Source organism: Haliotis asinina, chromosome 3 (genome assembly GCF_037392515.1).
Source record: "Haliotis asinina isolate JCU_RB_2024 chromosome 3, JCU_Hal_asi_v2, whole genome shotgun sequence".
Lineage (NCBI taxonomy): Eukaryota > Metazoa > Mollusca > Gastropoda > Lepetellida > Haliotidae > Haliotis > Haliotis asinina.
The window spans coordinates 48,678,624-48,704,197 of record NC_090282.1 but is presented as its reverse complement, the minus strand read 5'-3'; the positions used below and the strand labels follow the sequence as shown (position 1 = coordinate 48,704,197).

At 43.5% G+C, this 25,574-nt stretch overlaps 1 protein-coding gene across 1 annotated transcript in view; it reads left to right on the top strand.

The window, feature by feature from the left end:
- The window catches only part of LOC137278141 (structural maintenance of chromosomes protein 5-like), a 428,573-nt gene that overhangs the window by 38,837 nt on the left and 364,162 nt on the right, over positions 1–25,574 (top strand). The window lies entirely within an intron of this gene.

Here is a 25,574-nt window from a genome sequence, read left to right as displayed (position 1 = left end):
GTGTTTTCGATTTTGAAAATGGAAGACTAAATATAACTGGTCAAACCCAGAGTACATGACATGACACCCTTCATCATTCAGCTGACCTAACTCATTAAGGCCGAGAGACGCGTATCTGCGTCAAAATAATTAGCTTCTCACAGCGAGAGCCGCATATTGGGGGTAATGAAAAGCATCTCTTATTCAGCAAGAGCCGCATATGGTCGTCAGCAGAAAGCACCTCTCATTCAGCGAGAGACTCATATGCGTTTTACATTTTAAATTCGTACTATACCTATTATTTCAATCAATTTAGCAGTAATGATCAAAGATAAGCTTTTTTTACGAGAGAGGTTACTTTCTGTGTTAATCAGAAGAACCATTAAAGTGTTTTGATAACAATTGCTAGCAATGTCGGGCTTATACAGGCAAATGAACACATGTCTGCGAGAAAGGTGATTATGAGATGTTGTTACAGGAGGTAAGTGTTTGTTACTCGCTATTGGGAGTGAATACTAAGATACTATGTTTGCACATTGAATTAATGGTGGCAAGGTTACAAAAATTACAAAGATTATATAATGAATCATAGACATAAGTGGCAATACTATATTACACCGATGTTCGTATAGATTTGAAATAAACCAGGTTACTAATTTAGACCTAACTCATTTGTGACTATTGATTTTTAAAGTTGACAATAATACATAATCAAATATGAAGTGATAACTCTTGCATCTACTCATAATATACATATATAGTACACATAAACCATACCAAGGTAACTGGAGCATTTTGTTCAAGCTGTTTCATGTTGATTTGAAACGTGATTTTTCAATGCACTTTGTGCATTGTGTAAGAAACGTTTGTATTTGATCTCTGTAATTATCTTATCCAGTGTAATGATCACGTATATCAGATCCATTGTCAATAAAAGGAGGATAATATATCAGTTATGGAAATGATGCGTATAATCATTCAATCAGACAACACTAATGAGATGTTTGAGCACCTCTTTCAACCTCAAAATAACAGCCTCTGGCAGAATGCATGTCCAGGTAAAGTTTTGTCCCGTGACAAGTGTAAAACAAACTACTGCGCTGTTACATCATTGGACAACCTGTTTTGTAGAGTCAGTCCATTATCAATCTTCTGAACCTCGTTTGCTTTCAAAACAAATATAAGTATGCCCATCTTCATAAATTTTGGGGGGATTCAACTGCAAGTGTATACATCACTATAAATCAGTATCGGGTAACTTTTTTTAATTCTATAATACATATACTTGAATTATGATATTTATTTGTAACAATGTGCAGATTATATTGAAATGTTCAGCAAGCCATTATGTTTGATGTACAAGTAGTGTGCGCAAAATGTATATGCAAATAAATGCTATCTTGACTCAGTGGTTGGATTGGGTTATCATAATAATAATAATCGGATTGTAGAGCTTTGAGCCCTTTAAGGAAAAGATATACTCGCCAAAGTGCTTGTTAGTCCTGTAGGCACATTTCAGGCATCCTTACGATTATGTATGTTCACAATATACAAACTTTTTCATGATAGCTAGAGTTGATAAGGCCGAAATCCAGCATATCCACTGGTCAACGATCTAGGAATAATCAATCTGTATCCAAGCTGTCTAGTGACCAAATGTGTTCTTCAGAAATATAGCCCATGCCCCATCACCTGTCATTTCAAATGTGACAGGTATCTCATGATACGATTGGTCATAGATAACAAATCAGCCACTATTTTGAAGAGTTGAGATACAAAACGTTCTAGTCGGGAACTTTGATGACGTCCCATCTCATGACCCTATGTCTTATATATGTGCAAGGAATAGTATTATACAATATGTATACATGTATGTTGGTATGATAACATATATTTTCTGCGTTAAATGTAGATGAACCAAAGTGACAAACTGTGTATCTGTTCCATGTCCATGTAAGTCACAGACTAGCTTATTAATACTTTCCTTAAAATATTCAGTAGACACTTGCAATGTATCAGCGAAAACGCTTCTTTCATAGAAGGTTATTATGCATGTGCGTAAATTCTTCTTTACTGCCATTGACATAGATGTTTTGAACGATTTAATCTCACACAATGATATGAGAGGGACATCATTTGGTTTAAGTATGTCTTACATGCAAAGAATCCAAACGTGTCAAGAAAGGTGCACTTACATAATCCCTTACTTTATGTGCTATTGAAAGTTTCTTGACACCTCTCTGTAATTATCACATGTAGCATCTAATTCCATTGATCCATCGTCAGTAAAAGCAGGATAGTATATTAGTCATGGTATTGATACACTTGGGTATCATCATTCAGACTACAGTAATAAGATTATTTAGCACCACTTTAGTAGTTTAGGGAATGACAGTTCTGGACCACTTTCAAGAAATGTCTCTACAAAGCCTTATTTAGTAAATAAGGCTTTCGTTGGACCCTTAGCTCTTGCTACTATTACCCCTACTACTTAACGTGTGTTGGAGGTAACACTGTGCCGTACGGTACGATCAATAATTCTTCTCTTACAAACCCCCTACCCGGCCCATCCCTCAAGTAGTATAAGTTAGGTTCGTCGGCTTTCATATCCACTTTATCTATGTTGTAAGTTTTGACTGACCATATAGGATCGGTGGCCCGCTTACGGCTATCACCCTCGTGTTCCCCCGGCTGGTATAGATACCTCACTAGGGCCCTATCTGGTATCTGTTTCTCCTTCCCACGCAATGGAGTGGCCGACTCTGCAACTATTGATTTTAGTTTGATAGCGTCTGCCGGTTTCTTACCGGTGAGACGGGTGACTTCATGGTTGATTGCCGACACCACCTTGGGTAACCTCGTGACCCATTCAGTCGATCGTTTTCCAGGGGTGACCATCTCCCTAGCATACTGATGACCGAACAAGCGCTCAGCCAAAGTCCTATTAAATCTCTCAACTATGGCTTGGCTGCGATGGGCTCCGGCCGTGCCACGCCTGACCTTTGTATCGTGTTTGGCTAGCAGTTGTGACACGGCACCCATGAACTCCCGTCCGGGGTCAACTTGCAGCTCTGTTGGCCACGTCAGCGGGCTGCGTTTGTATATGCGTTCGAATCCTCTGGCTACCTGGGCCGAATCTTTCGTGGTCAAGGGTTCGGCTTCCTTGTAACGACTGGCTACGTCCACTACGGTTAAGGCATACTTGTACCTCTTGTCGTGGGGTAGGAACAGTAGGTCTGCCTGGTGAACGCTATTAGGTATGTTAATACCGAACCTCCTTCTAGGCACGTAGCGTGGTGCCGGCAAATAGATCTGCCACAGGGCTTGTTTTTTAAGCCACGCTTTGGCTTCCTCCGGGGGTACTCGCGCTATTTTAGCTAGCTTATCTACTGCGCTAGCTCCTTTCCAGTACCCACACGGGCTGTAGTAAATAGCCTCAAATTTTTTCATGTCCATACGCGTATGTGTTTATCCCATCAATAGCTATCCAACGTTTCGTGTCCATAGGCGACAGGGACGTCTTGTTTATAGTCAGTCCGTATATCTTATGCCCATCACTTCTAAGTGTGTTCATTTTATGCCTAAAGGTACGGGTCTTGAACAGGGCTTCCTTGAATCTGGCGTGTTTGATGTGTTGTTTCACCACATACTTCTTAACCCCCTTAGCCTTCCGGATCTCACTATTGTCGGCTTTCAGTATGGAGTACATCTTAGGCCTCAAACCTATGTACTCGGCTATGGGCGTGCCAGCACACTCGTCCTTCATATTACCTAGGACCTTTTTATTTACCGTACTGTGTATGGTATGGGTCTTAGGGTAGTCGCTGGTGTCGTATAAATCGAGGTGTTTTTTCATGTCCTCGTACACGTCCTCGGTTCGAATCTCCATCAGCAGGGAATCCGTGTCAGTGTACAGCACTTCACATCTGTCACCGTACTGTTTCTTGAGCTCGTTGTAGTAAAAGTCGTACATCAGGTGTTTGGATAAATCGAGGATGCTCATCCCCACGTAAACAGGCCGGTTGAATTTTATGTGGCTTTTCTTCATGTGTAAGGCAACTAGGTTGTCTGTGAATATCTTACTACGGTTGAATGCCGGACTGGCTATCAATCTCCTGAGCTTGTCTTCCTCACTCGACCGAACCAGCTTCACGGTCACGCGTTTCCTCAGGTTCTCCATAGTTTTACCAAACACCGAGTTGTTCATGAGCTTGTAGAGATTTTTCTCAAAATCACTGGTGGCTTTTTTTCGTAGGTCTGTGTTCATTCTGATGTAGGGTTCCATCCATGGGCTCTGGTCGAACATGAGCACCCTGTGTATTTTGGTCAGCCTCATACCCAACGACAGGTACAGCTGTAGGTTGCGATAGTGAACGATGTACTTGGTCTTATTCATTAAGTTAGGAACGAGTTTTTCAACGTCTGTCACACGCCCACCTGACAAGTTATGTTGGTACTCAGACATCCAGTCTGGGTTAACCCTCATACGTTCGGGGGCCAGGGGGTAGCTGTTGTGCGATGTGTGTAATTCCTTGGGGTACTCTAAGTCAACCTCGAGGATATACCCTTTGTTCGAATCTGGTGCAACCCCCATAACATCAACGTGGGGTACCCATTCGAATCCCCCTGTAGGTAGATACTGGCTCATGGCCCAGCCGTACAGGTTGTTTGCGTCGAGGTAGAGAATGTGATTGGTTGGCTTGTTAGGATCGTAACCTTTCACGTATTGATTATTTGCTTTCGCGTATCGTTTGGATGCCATGGAAATCCCACCTCGCAAGCCTTTCTCAATGAATAGGTGCATGTCGTAATCTGTGAGCAATTCCAAATTAACTCCGGTCTTTTTAAGCAAGGCGTCCCACGACAGACCTGGGCTGGTGTAATACCATGCGGGGTCGAGTTTATACTGCTTGAAACACGTCTGCCTAAACGTTTCAAACACGTCGGCTAACAGCAGTACATCTGTCCTCAAGTACAGGTCGTGATAATCACCCAGGTTCTTACAACCCAGTTTATTCCATACGTTAATCGCGTGCGAGTAATCATCTCGTGAGACGGACGCCTCATTCAGCTTGCTATAAAAGCAGTCAATAGGGGGTAGTCTGGTCTCGGTGAACTTGGCCCAACTATCCATGTACTCATAGGGGTACACACCCTTCCTCATAAGCAGGGGTCTAGTCTCGGCGTCTGTGTATCGATCGGTGATAGGGAAGGTATTGTTGGCCTTGACCAGACTGTCGAGTGACGACAGGAGGAACTGAAACGAGTCAATGAACCTAAGTCCGTTTAAGCTGAAGGAGATGTATCTCTCCATGTTGTTGGGGATGCACGTTATATTACCATCGATTTTCGCGATGGCCTGCATGATCAAGTGTGAGTCGTACCCTCTCAAGTTGTGAAAGACAACGGGGATGTTTATTGTCTTAGGGTTGATTTTAAGCTTGAGGTTGCACGCGTTGTGAGCGGCGCCTCTATACTTACCAGTTATGTGACAGTGATCTCTCACCGAATCACCGTTAAGTGGTGATTCACACACGTGACAGTTAGTGCTACTAGCGTGTGCTAGCCTGTCGACTGGGGTCAGACGCATGGGAGCGATTTTATACAATGCATTCCTAATAATTTTTTCTTCCTCCTGCAAACACTTTAGAAACCTTTCAGCCGCGTCAGGCCCCCTATATACTACCGGAGCTTTCGTTTCCCCGTCACAACGGACGACAATGTATCCAAACGAACAGGCTTTATGCTCTTGTGTCTTGTGGGTGATGGGAGCCTCGCCGGCGGCACCACTGGGGGGTGTGGGGGTATCCCCCACAACTAAGGCTTCGAAGTCGGCGTATATGATATAAGGCACAGACATTTGGTTCTTGTGGTTACAGAATTTTAGGATATTATCACCTTCCTTAGGCATGTCGACTCGTATGGCCGTCTGCCCCACACCTTGACAATCATCCCGGTGGGATTCTAATAAATCAGCTCGGGTGAAGCCATGTAGGCATCGTTCACAGAAGTGGGTCTTTCCTTTGTATGCTGATTGGTCATACAACAGCCTGCTAAAATGTTTTATCCATGTGTAGTGATACTTGTCACCTCGCTGGATCATGAATATATTGATAACTTGGCGATCCTTCACCGGGCTGACCCTGTGTACTATTGTTGTGTTACCTTCGTGCCCAAAAACATTTATAGCCAGATTATTCTGTTTTTCTACTTTAGTGATCTGGGATATGGGGGTGGGTTCATCTATACCATCCCAATTGAGCCCATCGTCTTGGGGATAGCTAGAAAGCCTATCTGAATTAGCGCCAGCTGGAAATAAGGCTGACCTGATAGCTAACCTCAGGCAATCGTTTCCTCTATTCTTAACGTTTACTATGGCATGTTTGTTCCTATAGTAGGGAGGCAAGGCTAGGTATGACCCGCCTCTGAACGGCACGTAGTTAGCTATGTCTAGATAGACATTATCGATTTTATCTACAGCCCACCCGGACCCCAAGTGTGTGTAGCGTTCTAGGTATTCTCGTATCTGCTGAAAACTGGTATCGATTGATGCGTCAATGGTCTCTGTATGTGTGGCGACCTCTTGTTGACCTCGGAAGTAAGGCTGAACATATTCAGTGGTACTCCCAACCTGCTTATCGAGCGACATTTTCACTGTGATCTGAAACTTGATACTTCCTAGGTTATTTAGTTCCTGGTTGACCTTATCAGCTATCAGAGGCTTGATATCTGTAATGTCTATGTTTCTATCAACGTGCATGCGCCAACCTCTCAAATAGTTGCCTACAGCGCGCTCAGTGCGCACGAACTGTAGGTCAATAGCTCTATTCTGTCGTAATAATTCTACAAGCTGTGGTTTTCTCATACGGGAATACCCACCTAAACCCAAATCGTGTGCCTCGGCTTTCAGTTGTTTTACAGTGGGAGGTTTTGCTACGGGGGCATGTGATAATAATGCGGTTAACCCGGCTCTCCCCAGGTTTGAATAACCCGTGTATCCAAGCTGTTTTGCTTGAGCTTTTAATTGTTTTACTGAAGGAGGGGCTTCTAAACCTAGTAATCTCAACAATGCTGACTTCCGCATTCGAGAATACCCGATCACACCTCTCTGTTTTGCGACCCGCTTGAGCCCGCGTACAGTAGACATTGTGTTTACACCTAAGAGAACCAATGTCTAATTGGTTCACAGTAAGGGGAGGTAACCCTTTCACGCACTGGAGTCTATCTTGAGCAGTCGCCTACGTTCTTTTATGTAGCCTTTTTTATTCTCGTAGATGAGTTGATGTCTGACTACGTTCGCTCCGTGAGCTTTACATAGACAGTAGTGTCCTTTAACCCCGATACCACACACAGAACACGTGTAGTTAGGACTTCCCATATGGAAACAGCAGAACCCCTGATTCCTGCATTTCCTACCACAGGCCTCGGTCTTCCCCATAAGTATGTATTCGCATCGGTATGGAGCGGGTCTCATGTTTACTTATATAGGTATTTTAATTTAATTGCTTCGCAACCAACGCAGTAGCTGCTATACCCAACACTATGAAGCCCAGTTCACGATTCATTTGTCCCTTGGATGGTGTGTAGTACTGAGCGAGTGTGGGTTTATTGAGCGGTTCCAATTGTTTACCAGTTAGTAGATAGTATTCTTTCATTGCTTCATCGACATCGTAGAATGTTTTAATGGCATGGTTTTCACGCTTGAGTTGTTCGTTAATAAAATCGATCCTCTGGAGGCGTTTTTTAACGTACTCGTCCTGTGCTCTTTGTAATTTCTCAGTAGCGAGATCGTGCCGCTTCCTTTCTTCCTGTATTTCAGCCGCGTGATCATCTCGTAGTTTCGAGAAGAGGAAATTACTCCCGGAAAATGCCAGGGCATTCACTAACGCCCCACCGACCATCATAGCTATCGTGGCCATCCCTATATTTATTTCATTATATTATCAGGTATGATCCCTTGTTTTACTAGGATGTCTTTTGTGGCCATCGCCATACCAAGGTTCATTATAAGCATACCCATATCCTGCAGGTTGAAATCTAGCTTGATAGTTGGTTGTTTAAGCACCATTTTAGTCAACCGAGCGTACCCTACGGCTAGACTGGCGACCACTGTGGCGTGGTATGCGTCGTTGACGAACGTTTTCCCCTCAGACATTATGTATATGATATAAAATATTAAAATTATAACATGATATGCGGGTCGACGGTGGGGGTACCCCCCACACCCCCAACAGTGGGGGTTACCACCTCATGATGAGGGTTTCCCTCACGTGTATATAACCACGAGATAGCCAAGGCAGCAGTTACACCTACAGCCAACAACAGTCGGGTTGGGTTGGCCACTTTATGTTGGTTACACCACCGTTTTTTACCGGCAGCTACTCTCTTAGGATTCTTCTGCCTGGTTACTGTTTGTGAAGGGGTCACTTCCCTCACTGTTGGGGGTATCACCTCGGGAGGGGTTTCCCTCACTGGTTCCTGTGTCACTTCCGTCACCTCGGGAGCAGCATCCATCTATACTATTATTATTATTCTTTCTCTCAAATTGACAATGTTTTGCTGTGATAATCGCCGCCGTCACTGGAGCCAACAACATACCATATTTGTGGTACAGCCCGCAGCTGATAGAGCTCACGGCGTGTTCGATAAAAGGGTCTTTCTCGAGGTCCTCCCACAGGTAAAGTCGGCGCTCTGGTGGAATGGGAAGGAAGTATGACACAATACCGATGTATATCTGGGTCATAGCCGATCCTATTGTCTTTGTCATTTCTGCTCCGAGCCGGGACTCGTATCTAGCGTACAGCTTATCGATTTCTTCGGCTGACATTTTGTGAATTTTATCCGGAGTGTAGTCTCCAAAGTAATGTTTGGCTTTGCCGCCAACAGCCAACGCCACCAGTTTCTCTCGCTTGGGGGAATCCCCCACACCCCCACTGGGGGTACCCCCCAACTGTTCGAGCAATTCCTCACACTCCATCTTATAATATAACAAGTAAGATTTAGTTTTAACTATATAATACCCGATGCAGACAAAACACAGAGAAATGAAGGTTAAGTTGCACACGATAAATACTTCAAATATCATAGCTTTGCTTAGCTTTGCTTAGCTTTGCTTAGCTTTGCTTAGCTTTGCTTAGCTTTGCTTAGCTTTAGCATACTATATATGCTACTGGTTGGTCGGTCTTTAGCACGAGCTTAGCGTGTTTAGTTTCAGCGAGCTGTTTCTTCACACGTTCCCGTTCTAACTTGCTCATCACATCATTCTCTCTCAAACACTCCTCGAACGAATCCCTGTCCTTGCAGTGAAATAAGGCCACCCATCGCGTCTGCTCCCTGAGGTCTTTCAACACCGAGTTGAACTTCTGCGTTAGCACCCAGACGCTGTGATTTGCATGCCGGCCGGAGAAGGCCAGGTACGATAGCATGTCTCTCTTTTTTGTTATCTCGCGATTAGCGCTGCAGTCGTCCAGTATAAACAGCGTCGGTTCCCCTTTAAATTTCTCGTGAAGAGCTTTCAACCAGTCCTGCAGGCGTGTTCCAGGGTCGATTTTGTGTACGTCCGGGTCCGTCATCACCCAAGGTCGCGCGTACGTTTTATTCATGCTCAGAGTAGGGCACATGATAACGATGTTATCGAACACATCCTTGTAGTAACCCTCCAACATATCCAACACGAAAACGGTCTTCCCACAGCCAGTCTGCCCGCACACTATGGCGCAGTGTGGGTCAGTGGGTAGTTGTGGGTACCCCTGGGGTGTGGGGGGGTACCCCCCATCAGTAGATGGCTTGCACGAATCTCCCATTGTCTATATTAAGTTGCGCGTCCATAATAACGTACAGATATAATTTCAACTTACCAGCGGGTTGAGCCTTCTTAGTAATCTGGATGGTTATCCCTTCGCTACCGTTATCTATACGGCGCCCGCTACCGTGCAGTTTATCATCATCCGTGGATCGCATGTCCAACCATAGGGCGTACTTGGTGGTCAGGTATTCACCGATCTGCACGGAGCCGAGGTCCAGGTCCTTTGTTATATAATCCCCCACTGGTAGCTTTTTTATCTCATCCCACTGCTGGTGTGGTCTCATACCATGACTGAACAGCTGGTTTGGCACGCCCTCGATGGTCACTTCCACCTTTTCAATCTCGGGGTTGAAAAACTTCTCGCTGTCCCTCCGGAATGGATCGTAATACTCCACGGGGATGACCAGGATACCTTTCATCGATCGCGCCGGCATGTTCAGGTTGATATTCCACACAGTGTCGCTCTTATCTCGCACGACTGATCTATGCCTCAGTACGCGATCGTACAGGATAGCCATCTTCCCAGAGTACTGGCTTCGAACCTGCCTGGCCAGCTCCGGGCTAGTGACCATGTCGAACTCCAGAGAGATGTTGTCTATGGTATAACTGGCCTCATCACCGTTCGGCGTACGCACTACTATAGTCGTTAAACGTGAGCTCGTATTCGAGCCTATCACCCAGCGCGGCCTGGTAAAACGGCGCGTGTCCCGTGAGCAACTTGAAGTCGAGCGGCACGCAGAATCGATTCCCGTATGCTCGAGCGATGGCCTTTTCACCGTCCGATAGCTTGTCTAGCTGGTCTTGCGTGAAGGCATACCCTATGCGCGACCGGGTTGATTTGCTGATGCCCTGGTACACATCATTGACTCGTTCTCCCTCGCTTTTCCAGAGATCCTTGTAGCAGTGAAACACGTCGCTGTCGTCGATGCTCAGCACCTCGTTACCGCTGATCTTGACGGTCGTTTTCTTGATGATGGCTCGTCCCACGTTCCGCACTAGCTCGCGTTTGTCGTTGTCGGAGGTCAACGTGATATTGAACGCCAGTCGAACAGTGCCTGGTACAATGAGGTCATTCTCACCAAGGTTTGGAAATCTAACCAGCAGAGTTTGATTCTGGTCTATCTTGCTGGGATTATTGGTGATGGTCACCGACTGACGCACGGCTCTGGCTCCTAATGGCTCTCTCAATCTTCTGAAAGGATCTAATTTTCTACCGTACATTGTTATATATAAATAAAATATATTTAAATACTAATGGATGAAGACATAGATATGACGGAGATGCCGGGCGCTAGTGCCCAGGCATCTGATGAGCAGGAGACCTCATTTACTAGTTCACCATTGAACCAAGAACTTTTGGCAACAACGGTAGATGATTATTACGAAAGTTTAAGAAGTGATAAATACTACGTTGATCCACAGGGCCGATACCTTGATAATTTTTTTATTGATACAAAGGGTGTTCTACGCCTTAAGGCTAAACCAGAGGTTGACCTCTTTAACAAGCGCAATAAAAAACCACTGGCCTTGTCAACTCTAGCCAGCCGCCATGGTGTCTAATTTATCCGTGAACATCTAAACATGAATGATTACTTTGGTGCAATACCTAAGGCCGTTGTTGAAGATCTGCAAGCTACCAGATCCCACCTCACCACTAGAGATGAAATGACACCACAGCGTGCTACAGAAGCCTCGGACAGCATAGAAAAACTGTTGAGCACCTACTGGGACAAACCGTTACCGGGGTTTGACTTTCCGGTAAGGGAACTGCGCGGCTTAGACGAAGCCGTGAAACGCGTGCGTGGAGAACTCGTGAACAACATGGTGAAACTGAACGAAATCGACGAGCACATCGCTAGGGAAAAAACCAAACTCAACGAAACTGAAAACGATGATATTAAGCGTCGTATCAATGAACGACTACGCGATTTAGAAGACGAGAGACGTACACGATTGGAATCCGCTTCCTCGAATCGTGAACAGCTTCGATCCCAGATCAGTCGTATTCGGGAAACAATCGATAGAATACTGAATGAGGATACAACTTTAGCCAACAGGATTCGGATATTATTCCGGGAGCAAGGGATCACCATCGCCAGTATTCTGACTGCATGGGTTTCATCATATCAACCCTGGTGGTGTCACTGGTGGGAGGAACCCCTGTGGGGCCTGCCGGCGGCGGGGGAACTCCAAGTGGCGGTGGGGGTGTTAAAGACTGGATAAAAAAACTCGGGGAAGGCCTAGCTAAACTGGCTGGTAAAGCCGCCGAAGCCCTTCCCGGCATCCTGGGTAGCATCGTCTCGTGGTTGTTGAGCGCTCTGTCTAAAACTGCCATGTGGCTCAGTCAAAACCTGTGGGCAGCCATCGTCGCCGTGGCGGGTCTGGTGTACGTAGCTGCTAAGAAATCTTTAACCAAATAAGTCCCAAAGTTACCCCACCAACCACCAGGGCCGTTTTATTATCAATATGCTGCTGATAGGGGGGTACCCCCACATGCATATGGGGGTGTGTGGGGGGCACATGAACTTTAGACTCCGGGGGTGGCGCCACTATACCCTTTTCACGTGGTGGGATGTGTGGGATATAGGGGGTGTTAATATCGGGGTTGATACCCAACTTTTGGTCCGCCGTGGCTATGACTATTTTGTTGTTATAACCCACCACTTTTTTTATTCTCAGTTGCATATCACTCGGAGCCATGTACAACCCCACGCCGAACACGTAATTGACTTTCGATCTGGCGTATTCTAACACGTTTTGGTAACGGTCGATGGCCCTCGGGAGATCAACTGGAGAATTGATAGCATCCTCAACGTTGGAAACGAATTGTGTCTGAGCGTCGTAAGCAGTTCCCTTACCGAGGATGTTGGAACGCGTCATCGACTGCGCACCCAACAGCGCCCACACGTACGTTCGAATCGAGTCGTTCAACCTGACTACCCCGGCACGAGTGAATCCTTTCGACGTGTCCAGCATGAACATTTTCCACCCGTCTGCGGTTGACTGCTCCACTTTCTGGACTGTGAAAGCAACACCACCTTTAAAGTTCATACGATCATCCCTCCATTCATTACTTGACAAAGCAAAGTCCTGGCGTAGTATATCTCGTTTCAGTAAATCATCACTGACTTCTTTCACTGGTCGCGCGCCATCATAAGGAATACCCAACCCGTGGTTCGGGCCCGGCAAACGCCAATCCGTCTTCGGGTTTATTTCGAATTCATTGCAAATACGTTCGTAGACCCGTCTATCGTACGGGTTGTTTGTTGCGTCCCACGCTTTGTCCTGTGGGAGGGGGGCGCTGATCTCTTTAAGGATACGTCTGACCTGGTAGTACACGTGGAACTTGAACACAGACTGACTCAGCGGTCCACGCCGAGTGTCGGTCAATGTCACACCACACCCCGTTGTAGCGCACCACACGGCAAAGTTGAATTGATTCTGCCAGAACTGCATAGGGTTGTTGAACCAAGCGTGGACTGCCTTGACGTTAGTCACCGAAAGCTTATACTTATCGAACACATCTAAAAGCTGGGCATTGAAATACAACCCAGGAGCAACCACGATCTTCATGGGGGAGAAATCTACGTCCAGTTTAGGGTAAAACACACCAGGGGAATACATTTTAAAACTATTATATAATGAGCATATATACTCTAACATGTACATAACACTTCCAGGAATAACGAGCGGTGAGGCCGTTCAGCTGACGCACGCGATCGATAACACGTCAGGCCAACTCGAAGTCGCACTCTGCGATATCACCTACCTACCGCAATGGACTAACATCAACGCCAGCAACAATAAGCTGTTCGTCAGTGGAACTCGCAGTCAGATAACTGACGGCTACTACAGCGTGTGCTCTCTAAACGACGAGGTCTTCAAACCCCTGGGAGCCGAACTCAAGATGAACGACTCAAACGGTACAGTGGTGTTAATCAACAACGGAAGAACCTCATTGAGGCTCGGTCGACCATTAGCGAGGATACTCGGTATGTCTCCTGACGAGATAAAACCAACAACAACCGTCACAGGCATGAAGTTACCCGATCTAGTACCGTACCGAGAGCTGTACATTCATCTCGATCAGGTGAGCACAACGTACAACATTCAAGGAGGTCACCCTTCCACTATACTGAGAGCAGTGCCGGTGAAAACTGAGAAATACAACGACGGTAGAACCGAGTCGTTTTCACCACGGCAGTATAAGAGATTAACCCAGGGCAACATACCTGAGCTGACAATATCGGTGTTAGATATAAATCATAATCCTGTAAATATAGGATACCTCAGCTTAACGCTTCATGTAAAATGACCAGCGCACAAGGGCCCGGAGTGAAAAAATGCGTTAATATCGGGATCTCCGACCTCGGAGACACGCGCGGTTTCAACGCTCCCGGAGTAGATGGTAAATCGTACGCCTTGCAACTGAAAAACAACATTTACAAACGCGTTGAAATCCCCTCCGGTGGAACCCTAAGTGATATGATAGATACCACAAGAGCAACAGTCAACACTAAGTACACCCTTGTCAACACCGGTAATAATAATTGGATAATATACCCATCGTTCGGTGGTAAACTGTTCGACTTAGACGATGTTGAGAGCACTACCGTCGTCCAAAACAAACCATATATGCTCGTCTTCACTGAAGATGACAAGTGGGTGTTGTTACCCGATAACGACGACTGGTTTCTCAATATTAGACTCGTCTCCCCTTACGTGTTTACGGATAACAAAGACAACCACCTAAACAAAGTCGTGAACAATGGAACCCTGCTCGTGGCTTATGTCCCAACTCAGAGACGTAGCGTAGTCGTCAGCCCAGTTAACACTATGGCAGCCCACATGCTATCGAGTAAACCAGCCATACAAAACGTGACATTGCAGTTGGTGTCTGAATTCGAAGGCGTGGTCAAGATACTAGAGAGTCTACCGGCAAACTCAACACTGATCATCAAAGTCTACCTAGGGGAACCATCGGTGAATGATGTCGAGATCGTGAAGGGGATCAAACTCGGGTGGGTGAAACGACACCAGTATCAAGTTTGCAACGTTTACGTGCGGGTGGGTGTTGGAGCCGACACCAGTATGGAGGGGGTCAACGTGATCGTGGAAAACAAGATATCACTAACCAAGATCTTCCTGCCTGACAACATACACTTCATGGGTATGAAGTTAACCCCTGAATTATTATCAAAAAACCAGTTGGAAATTATATCGTAATAGTATAATAATGACCAGTCATCGTCCCAACACTACGCTTAACGACCTAGGAGATACGGAGGGATTCGATCAGCCTGGTGAGGAAGATGAATTATACATCCTGCAATTCAAAGACAACGTGTACAGACGGGTGTTGTTATCAGATTTTAAAGAGCCCAAATGGCTGATCAACTTAACACTCACCTCACCTTATATCACATTAACCGAATTGGGGCGTATCTCTAAGATTAGGAACAACGGTATCTGGCCCGGGGATTTCATTCCGGAGAGGGGATTAATAAAAACTTACAAAAATGGGTTATCGTCTTCATTCGAAAATAAATTAACATTTAGCAGTAATCTTGATAGAATATCCTCCCCTTTCACACTCATCATAGAAGTCTTCTTTGAGTATTCAGACAATGGAGACCCCCCAATAGTACACCAAATTTTACCCGGGGTGTTAATACACTGGTTTAGCAGACACAAAGGCGAATATTGTCGTATTGTTATACAACGGGATACCACGGGTCCTATAAACCACTTAATAAGCCTCCTGGGGGTTGTTATTACAACAGAAAAATGTATTAGCCTCTCACCTATTACCCTGAGTGGGAGTCTAGAACTTATAGACTTCAAATTCATTGATAGGTTTTTAACTGAAACCCAATTAAAATATATTTCAAAATATACATTATAGGATGGGTCTGTACCCAGTCGTAGAGGAAGTAGCGAAGACGCTGGAAACCGTAGATGGGTTCCGCTTGAGGCAGTTATGTGATGTGAAACGCCAACTAGAACAAGACCGTGACACGCGGAAAGCTCTATGTAAAAAGTACAATAGAGCTTTCAATATCGTGGACGGGGCTGACACTACCCTTATGGCAACCAGCATGGGACTAGGGGCGGCAGGCGTTGGGTTGTTAGCTACCATCGTGGCTGCACCTATAGTGCTAGGTATTGAAATAACGGCAGGGGTGGCAGGGTTGGCAGGGTTGGCAGGATTGGCGCTTAAGTTAGTATCACGCAGACTTAATCGTAAGGCATTGAAACACGACGAGATCAGGGTTCTGGCCGAAGCAAAGCTGAACACAGTGAGTGAGCGAATTTCCATGGCACTCTCTGACAGTAAGATCTCAGAAGAGGAGTTTCGTTCAATCCTCTCTGAACTCAAAAAATATAACGGAATGAAACAAGATATTCGATCCAAGTCTCGTAAGTCTGCTATCAGCGAGGACGAGAAAAAAAAGTACATAGAACAGGGGATACAAAAAGCCCAGCAAGCCTTTATTATGAACACCAAAGAGATCGTAGGCGGTTCACGTTAAACTGTTTCATCGATATAAACATGACATAGGCCGCCAACTTTTTATAGTGGGAGGTATCTATACCAGCCGGGGGAACACGAGGGTGATAGCCGTAAGCGAGCCACCGATCCTATATGGTCAGTCAAAACTTACAACATAGATAAAGTGGATATGAAAGCCGACGAACCTAACTTGTACTACTTGAGGGATGGGCCGGGTAGGGGGTTTGTAAGAGAAGAATTATTGATCGTACCGTACGGCACAGTGTTACCTCCTACCAACACACGGTAAACTGTTTCATAGACACCCAACCTTTTTGTAGTAGGGGTAATAGTAGCAAGAGCTAATGGCCCAACCAAAGCCTTATTTAGTAAATAAGGCTTTGTAGAGACATTTCTTGAAAGTGAGCCAAAACCCCTATTCCCTATACTACTACAATACAATCAAAAATCAATGTATCCAATCTGAGTAACCAAACGTGCCCTTCAGAAATTTAGGCCACGCCCCATCACCCATTCCTTCCTGTGTGACAGTTAACTCACAACTGGCTGTTGGGAACAAATGACCAGTCAGTGTAATGAACACAGTTATTAGTGGTAAGTGAACGCATGTTGACGAGAAAGGGGATTAGGACATTTTTTACAGAAGGAAGTTATTAGTTCTCTTGAGAGTGGACACTAAAATACTTTCTATGCACACTGACTGGATTAGATATAATGTTTAGCGGTTTGAGGTCATGAGGAGACTGAAGTAAACCTGTTCCTGCTCAGATGTATGAAATATTTGATCTGTTTACATTACATTATCGGAAGGCGGTGGGTGAATGTGTAAAAGACAAAGCGCTTTTTAGTGAGAACCAGTGTGAAAACAGGACAAGAAGTTCAGTCAGTTTGTATGCAGTCAGCTTGTTTGCACGTGAATTTGAATTGGAGACATCTAAGGACGTGTAGGATATAGCCAATAGAAATCAAACACACGATCGAATCATATAAAAGATCATGTAGGGCATAGTTACAGCCTTTCCATTGAATCATTCACGATGTCAAATCTGAACGACAGCGACAGTGACCTTGAGCTAAATTTAGAGCTGAGCAACAGTGGCGTTTTATTCAGTGATACGTCTGAAGAATCCAGCAGCAGTGACACAGAAGAGCATCAAGACACACAGGACACATGGAAGACAGGGGATCATCTCACTTCAGTGCCGAAGACTGCTTTCACCGGACCCACATCAGGCTCGACAACAGACATCAACCTCAGCATGCGAGAGATTGACACGGATGAGATGAAAACTTGGTTCCTGTTACCAAGGAAGAATTCCGAGCATGGCTGGGCGATCGAGTGTTCATGTCTGTGAACCATCTTCCTAACATTGATATGTACTGGTCAGAGGATTATCTGTTTGGTGGTCACAGTGTAGCAGCCATCATGAAGAGGGACACAATGAATAAAATATCCCAGTACCTCTATGTGGCAAACTCCAGCACCAACGTGGGAAGGACTTGACAAGCTGCAGAAGATTCTTCCTGTGCTGGAGACTGTTCGTGACATGTGCCGTTCCCAGTACAACTCTCACCAGAACATTAGTATAGATGAAGCTATGGTGGCATTCAGGGGTAGACTTGCCTATAGACAATACCTGCCAGCCAAGCCCACCAAGTACGGAATCAAGATGTGGATGAGGGCAGACCCAGAGTACAGTTACGTCAGTGATTTTCAAGTGTACACCGGCAAGGAGAACCGTACGGCAGAAGTTGGACTTGGTTCCAGAGTAGTTATGGACATGATCTCCGGCATGGAGAACAGGCATCACATAGTGAACTGTGACAATTATTTTATGAGTCCCCAGCTATGTCGGAGTCTACTTGATGTTGGCACATATGCAAGAGGCACTGTCAGGAGCAACAGGAAGGACTTTCTGAGTTCCATACTGCACTCAAAGTGTGTCACACAGAAGGGGGATTTGGTGGCAGTCGCATGGAACTACAAAAAGGTATGTAAAATTAAATTCACGTTTAAATAAAATCAAAAAGCATAATATAAGCTTGCAGATTTCGTACATATAGCAATCTCTTACTAAAAGATCTTGGAACCTGTCCATAATTGTCTTATCCGGTGTAATTACCAAGCATATCAGTAAACTTAGTCTCTACTAATCCATCAACAATAAAAACACGATCATGAATCAGTTACGGTATTGATACACATACCTATCATCATTCAATCAGATTGTAGTAATGAGATTATTGAGCACCTCTTTTGGCCATGAAACAGCTGTCTCCGGTAGAATGCATATGTAGCCATGCCCTTGTTAAAAGGTTTGTCCCGCGGCAAGTGTAAAATAAACATATACGCTGTTACATCATTGGACAGCCTACTTGATGGTGCCAGGCCCTTGTCTGTAATGTTTTATGCATACCTGCACATCTGTTATCCTACGAATCCTTCTTTGCATTCAGTATAAATACAGACACGCCCATCTTCATATATATTCTGAGCATTTAACAGCTCTCTCAATTTCAATATTTCTTGTAACTCATTTTGTACATTCTATTTCAGGTTGTGAACCTGCTTTTGACAGCTGACGATACTGTTGACATTCGTTCAACTGTCTCAAGAAAAAAGAAAGATGGCACTGCGGTCCAAATCCTCTGTCCTGCCATCGCGAATCATTACAACGACCACATGAATGGCGTTGACCGTGCAGACCGGATCCGGACAGAGCTGAGCACCTACTGTACCAGTAAGAAGTGGTGGCACTATCTCTTCTGGTTTGCCTTTGACGTTGCCATCGCCAATGCCTTCGTCCTCATGAGAGACTCTCAGTCCCACCGCCAGATGACAGAATCACAGAGAACCAAGCCAAGAACCATGCTGCAATTCCGCATCGCCTTGTCTAAACAGCTGATCGGCCAGTTCCAGGGCATGAGAAAGAGGAGGAGAACATCTAACAAGGATGAAGCAGGGACGTCCCACTTGCCGTCGACGTTTGAGAAGAGGGGACGATACTGACAGTGCTCCAAGACTGGCAAACATCGAGACATCAAATGCAGATGTTCAAGCTGTGATGTATTTTTGTGTGTTGACTGTTTTGAGACCTACCATAAAGACTTGTTCCTAGGACGATAATGCTTTATGCACTAGTTGTGTTGAACAAATGGTACCATATACCATTCTCGTCAGCTGTTGGGCACAATGTGTGAAGCCCGCACAATACTGCTGGAATATAGCTAAAATCGGTGTAAAACTAAATTCACTCGTTCTCTTCAATTGTTACATTTCAGTCGTTATTGTTTTACATTTCCAAAATACTAAGAAATGTGTGTTCAACATCTGAGAACAAATACACTCATCATAGTGTCAATCTACTCCCATATGTCTTATGTGTTTCTTTCATACATCTTTACAGTAACTGGTGTTATGTTTACAATACACAAATTGTTGCATGATAGTTGATAGAGCCGAAACACAGCATAGCCATTGGTCAATGATAAAGCCAATAATCAATCTCTACCCTATCACTTTGCGTTTCCAAACGTGCGCTTCAGAAATTTAGGCCACGCCTCATCACCTTGCCCTTCCTGTGTGACAGGTTCTCACAATACGATTGGTCAAAATATCAGCCAGTATAATGAATGAGATACATTCGGAAAGCTTTATCCCATTGCATATTGGGAAGCTTTGTTTAACGTTGAGTGATGATAAATGTATCATGCAATATGTATGTGTATGTATGGTGATGTATTTTTGCAGCAGTTAAGATATATTGGTACTTTCCTTGAAATAGTCAGTTAACACGAGCAATGTATTGGCAAAAAAATGTCGATGATTATAATGCATATGTAAGTCCCCTCTCTTTTTGAACTCTGTTGTTAATAATATATTATAATTCAGTCAATACGATTAGAGAGAGACAGAATGAATTTGTATATTTGTTCATCTCATTTATACAAAGACCTCACAGGTGTTGATAAAAATACAGCACACACTGGCAAAGGGGTATAAGAGGCACATGCAATAAATTACATGAAATACTGTAATATATGTTTTCACATCAGCCTCTTTCCTATTTACGTCTTTACGACACAATTAAGCAATCAGGACTTGTTTGTGAAACTAGACAGTTTCTTGTCATATCCGAAACCTGCCAGGGAAATCAGGCATGATTGGCACTAATTTGCCTCGTCGCAGCAATCAGGCAGTCAGTGAGGGGTCCCAGGTGTTGGGCAGTGGAGCGGCTCCAGGGCTTGATGAGTTAAGGGGAACTTACATTGCAACCATGTACATTGCATCTGTACATCCAGGGTATTTTCTTTGAAAACTATCAATAAAACCCCTTTTTATTCCCTGAGCAAAATAATGCAGGGGGATATAGTCGATGCCTCGTCAGTCCATCCATCTGTAATCAGTTTGTTTCCAGAGCATTACTGAAAAGCCATTTAATATTTTTAGATCAAAATTGGTAGATATAATAACCTGAATCTATGGTTGTGCCTTTTGCTATCTACAGATTTTCAGCATTATTAATTTTTATCCCCCTAGCATGTTATTATCTTTCAGTAAAACCTGATAGGGTGTGTTTCGTTTCCGGAGCACAACTCAAAAACTTCCTGATATGTTTCTGCAAAACTTGGCAGATATGTGTGGCACACCCCAAAGTGGTGCCTTTTGCTATTTGCAGCTTTTTGTGATTTAACATTTTCTGTTTCCATGCAAACAATTCAGACTTAATCGCAAAATGGAGGAATGGGCCTCAGTTCCTGGAGCACAACTCGAAAACTGTTTAATATCTGTCAGGAAAACATGGCAGATATTTTAGGCAGACCACAAAGTGGTGCCTTTTGCTGTTTGCAGATTTTTGTGATTTACAGTTTTCTTGGTTTCCATGGAAACGTTTCAGACTTAGTCTCAAAATAAAGGTGAAGGCTTCGTTTCTGGAGCAGAACTCAAAACCTTTCAATATTTTTCTGCAAAACTTGGTTGATATTTCAGTCAGAACCTAAAGTGGTGCCTTTTGCTATTTACAGGTTTTTGTGATTTATTATTTTGTTGGTTTTCATGGCAACGATTCTGACCTGTCTCAAAATGGAGAGATGAGCATCGTTTCCGTAGAACAACAATCATATTTCTAAATATCTTTCTGCAAAACATGGCAGATAATTAAGGCAGACCACAAAGTGGTGTCTTTTGCTATTTACAAAGTTTTGGCATTTTTATTTTTCCCAGTTTCCGTGGAAACAATTTGGACTTCGTCTCAACATGGAGGTATGGGCTTCGTTTCTGGAGCACAACTTGAAAACCATTTGATATCTTTCAACAGATCTTGGTAGATGTATGAGACAGATCTTGAAGTGTTGCCTTTTGTTGTTTACAGATATATGGCATTTATATTTTTCATGATTTCCATGTAAACGATTCCAACTTAGTCTAAAAAACATTAAAGGGGCACTGATGCGGAGTAATTTCCGTTTACTGGTTTAAACTTTTGTTATTGTTTTTCTCCCGCGAGTACCCCCATGATATCCCAGAATTCGTGACTGGTTCGTGACCTCTGCTGCACAGTCCGTATGTGCAATTGATAGTGTAATTATAGACAGATCAACTAAAGTGAAGTCATTTTTGCTTCATTACAAATGCATTATGTAAACAAATGAAACACTTTGAAGGTTAATCATCTGCCAGTGGTAGAAATGGTAAAAACTATTTGGACGGAACAGTAACGAAGCCAATGTACGTCTCTATATTTTGTCTCATAACCCTAATTAGTTTATAGTCATATTTGTATGATTTTGAAAATTAATAAAAGAAAACACGGTCTGCTTATACATATAGTAAATTTCTAACATGACTGTAACATTTAAACATTGTATAGACTGCCAATGTGGATTCTATTACACACACATACGCAATCTAGTGTGTGTTTTCTGTCATATAGATTCTGCTGAGTGCTACAACAAATAAAACAAAATGCAAATAATGAATGTAAAACAGGCAAATTTTATAGCAACAATGTTAGACTACTACCTTGTTCAGAAATGCATCCATCAATATCCACATAAAAGAATGATATTCCAAGCTGGTAAAGAATCCTGCTCTGTGACGTGTTTCTTACAACAGTCTAATTTGCGAAAAAGTGACACATCGTTTCATGTCTTACACACTGGTGAAAACCTGATAAACCTCTCATTGGTCACCCAAGATAACACAAATGGCAACATATTGTATGATGTCCACCATTCTAAGTAAATTAGTTAACCAATAATGAGCAATCAATCATCTTAATGGTGGTTAATTCTTTGAAGGGAGGATGTTGTTTTTACACTCGCACTTTATGACAGGGTGTAATCAGTAAAGATTAGTACATCTACACATACTGCCTTTTGACAAATCCACTGTAGAAGATAAAAGTAATCAATCAATGTGTTATCCGTCAATCCTTTGATCGATGTTTGTTTTTGGAACTCGGCTGTTAGACCCTGTGGCATCACTTATTACATAACATGCGATAGATTTGCTACTACAGACCTTAATTTATAATGTTGAGTATATAATCCAGACAGGAGAAATGTCAAATGGGAACCTTTGTTGAGTAACATGGGTGGTGTTACCACTAATTATACCTGTTATAAATTCATTAACTGACCACCAAGAGAATAATGACAAATAACGTGTAGGTTTATGCCATCAAACGCGAGTTACAGCAAGGAAGATGTAATCTCTGTGTCGCATGCAGCCTGAAAACACTTATGGGCCGAATCTGTTTTGAGGATACCAACGGAACTTTGTTACTTGAGAAATATATACAGGCATTTGCTGTGTACTTGGGTAAATAGGAGTAATCAGGGGTTTTTTTATGTAAGAAAATTTTCATATGTCTCTACCAATGGCAAAGTCATTGTTTTTAGTTTACGAATTCAAATAAATCAACTGTGTGTTTTTATTATCATAGATAGTAAACCAGGGTAGCAACCATAGCTACCAAAATTTACGTATGATATTTGCTATCATAGCTGGGACAACACTCGAAACTCTCTGTATATAAAGCTTTGCAATATTTCAGATTGAAACTAATGGCTTGCTATGTGCCTGTAAGAGATCATATTTTCACATAAAATGATTTAATATCGCAGTAAAATACACAGAAATAGGATCAAATTGGATCAGTCACTATACCATCCAAGCATCCGAAAAAAAAAACTACACTGCTGCAATCTTTTGTTACGATCAGAAAAGGAATACCATGGATATTTTTAAATAATGGCATATGATGGACATCCAGTCTGCTGACTGAAGAAATTCAGCTAAGGTGGACAGGAGCCCAGTCCCTTTGTCCGTCACAGTCGAGGGAGCAGGCTCTGACCAATCTGCAGTTTGGTTTCGTAATTAGACCATTATTCGCTCTGCATCAGTGCCCCTTTAAGTAACTGTCAGATGTTTTGTCCTTTCAAATATGTAGGGGCCGGGGGTATATATCATGTTCTGATAACTCTCTTTCTCAATGTCAGCAGTATAAATCGTGATGGCTTTGGATCATGCCCTTGTCAAGGGCCCAGTTTTACAAAAAGGATTGGGTCTTGTTCATGTGCAGCATTTCCAATGTCATGCAGGGCACTTGACCATGAGTCATCGTAGCTCCACTTCAGATAGGATTAGCTGTTCAGATGCATCAGCGTTTTGCCTCTGAATTTCTTAATGATTCCCTTCACAACCATGGGTTCTTTCCTTGTTACTCAGAGATGAAGCATTATAGATCTTGCACACCCAAATCAAAGGTGTTGATCTTGTCAATCGTAAATCAGATGTTCAAGGCCATTTCATTCAGTACATAGATGCCAGTGTTGACAACAGCATTAGCACTTTGGATGAATGCAATACTTTATATGGCATGTGCATTATTGCATCTATTACTCCTGGTGTCAAAAGCAGAATTACAGTCTCAAGGGAACAAATAATAAAATAACAGAAATGGCAAAAATTGACATTCGTTTCTTCAAGTCTTCATCTTTTGCAAATCTTCCATTGATGTATGATGCACTTGAAGATATCAGTTGTGATGACCCAAATTGGAAACTGGACCTCCTGTAGAAAGTCGTATGGCCTCTTTGTTCATTGTTCCTCCCAGACTCTGGTGGTCTGGAATGATGCAGACAGTAACCCAAGGATCTCATCCAAGGAAATCATCAATCTCATTTATGCCAGTGATTGATATCAGTACAACTGACATAACATGTATTTTCTCCACATTCCAGCAAGCAAAGCGTCAAAATGTACATCCTGTTCTGACGTTTGATCAGCTACTATGGTAGAAAGAGCTGCTGATTGTAAAGAGTGAACCATGTGACAGCCCAGTGAAATACATGTATCTTGATCTACGCCATGGAGGATTCCACATGGAAATGAGTTACCTTGGCTGTATAGATCTGGGTCCCGTTTCACAAAACTCTCGTAAGCCTAAGATCTCGTAACTTTTCTCGTAGCATTCCTACTGCCTATACTGTAACATAGGTAGTGGGAATGCTGCGAGAGAAGTTACGAGATCTTAAGCTTACGAGAGTTTTGTGAAACGGGGCCCAGGCCTATAGTAACTACTGGAGATTGTGTATGCTGCAAACATGGTAGTTCACATGCTCAATGGAAAGGCATTAGCAAGAGCAGTCAGGGGTCATTTACTTCTGGATGCAGTACTAAATGCTATACTTGTAGTGAAGACGTTCAATCTTCCATCGTGTCAAACAGGAATGTGTTCATCCAGTGAAGTGACAGGCATGACCATGGCATACTAACAGAACATACTGACAGAACATCAGAAGACGTTTGCAAGTCACCATCCACAGATCAAACTATCCACAGTAAAGAACTCCCTAGAACACAGTCTCTTTCATCACCTGCTGCATGTGGAAATCGCTTCCAATCTTGTCTGTTAACATGGGTTTCTTGATGCTGTGCAACAGAAGCCTCTGACAATGAAAACATTATTCCTCACACACGGCTGTGGCTACAGTATATGGAGATGATTGATGTCATCCATCGTAGCAACAGATACTGGACTAGCCTGTCGCCTGATTTGGTCATTGAACAAGTATTGATGAGAAACATGAAAACAAGGGGTAGGTGGTTGACAGAATCACAACATGTACAGTGGTTGTAATCCATGCCAGCTTGTATTGATATCAACAGTGCCCTGCAGGAAGTGACAGAGACAGATTATGTCACAAGTGAACAGCACAATGATATGACTGATGCCAGACAAATACGGGACTGACAGGACAAAATGAAAC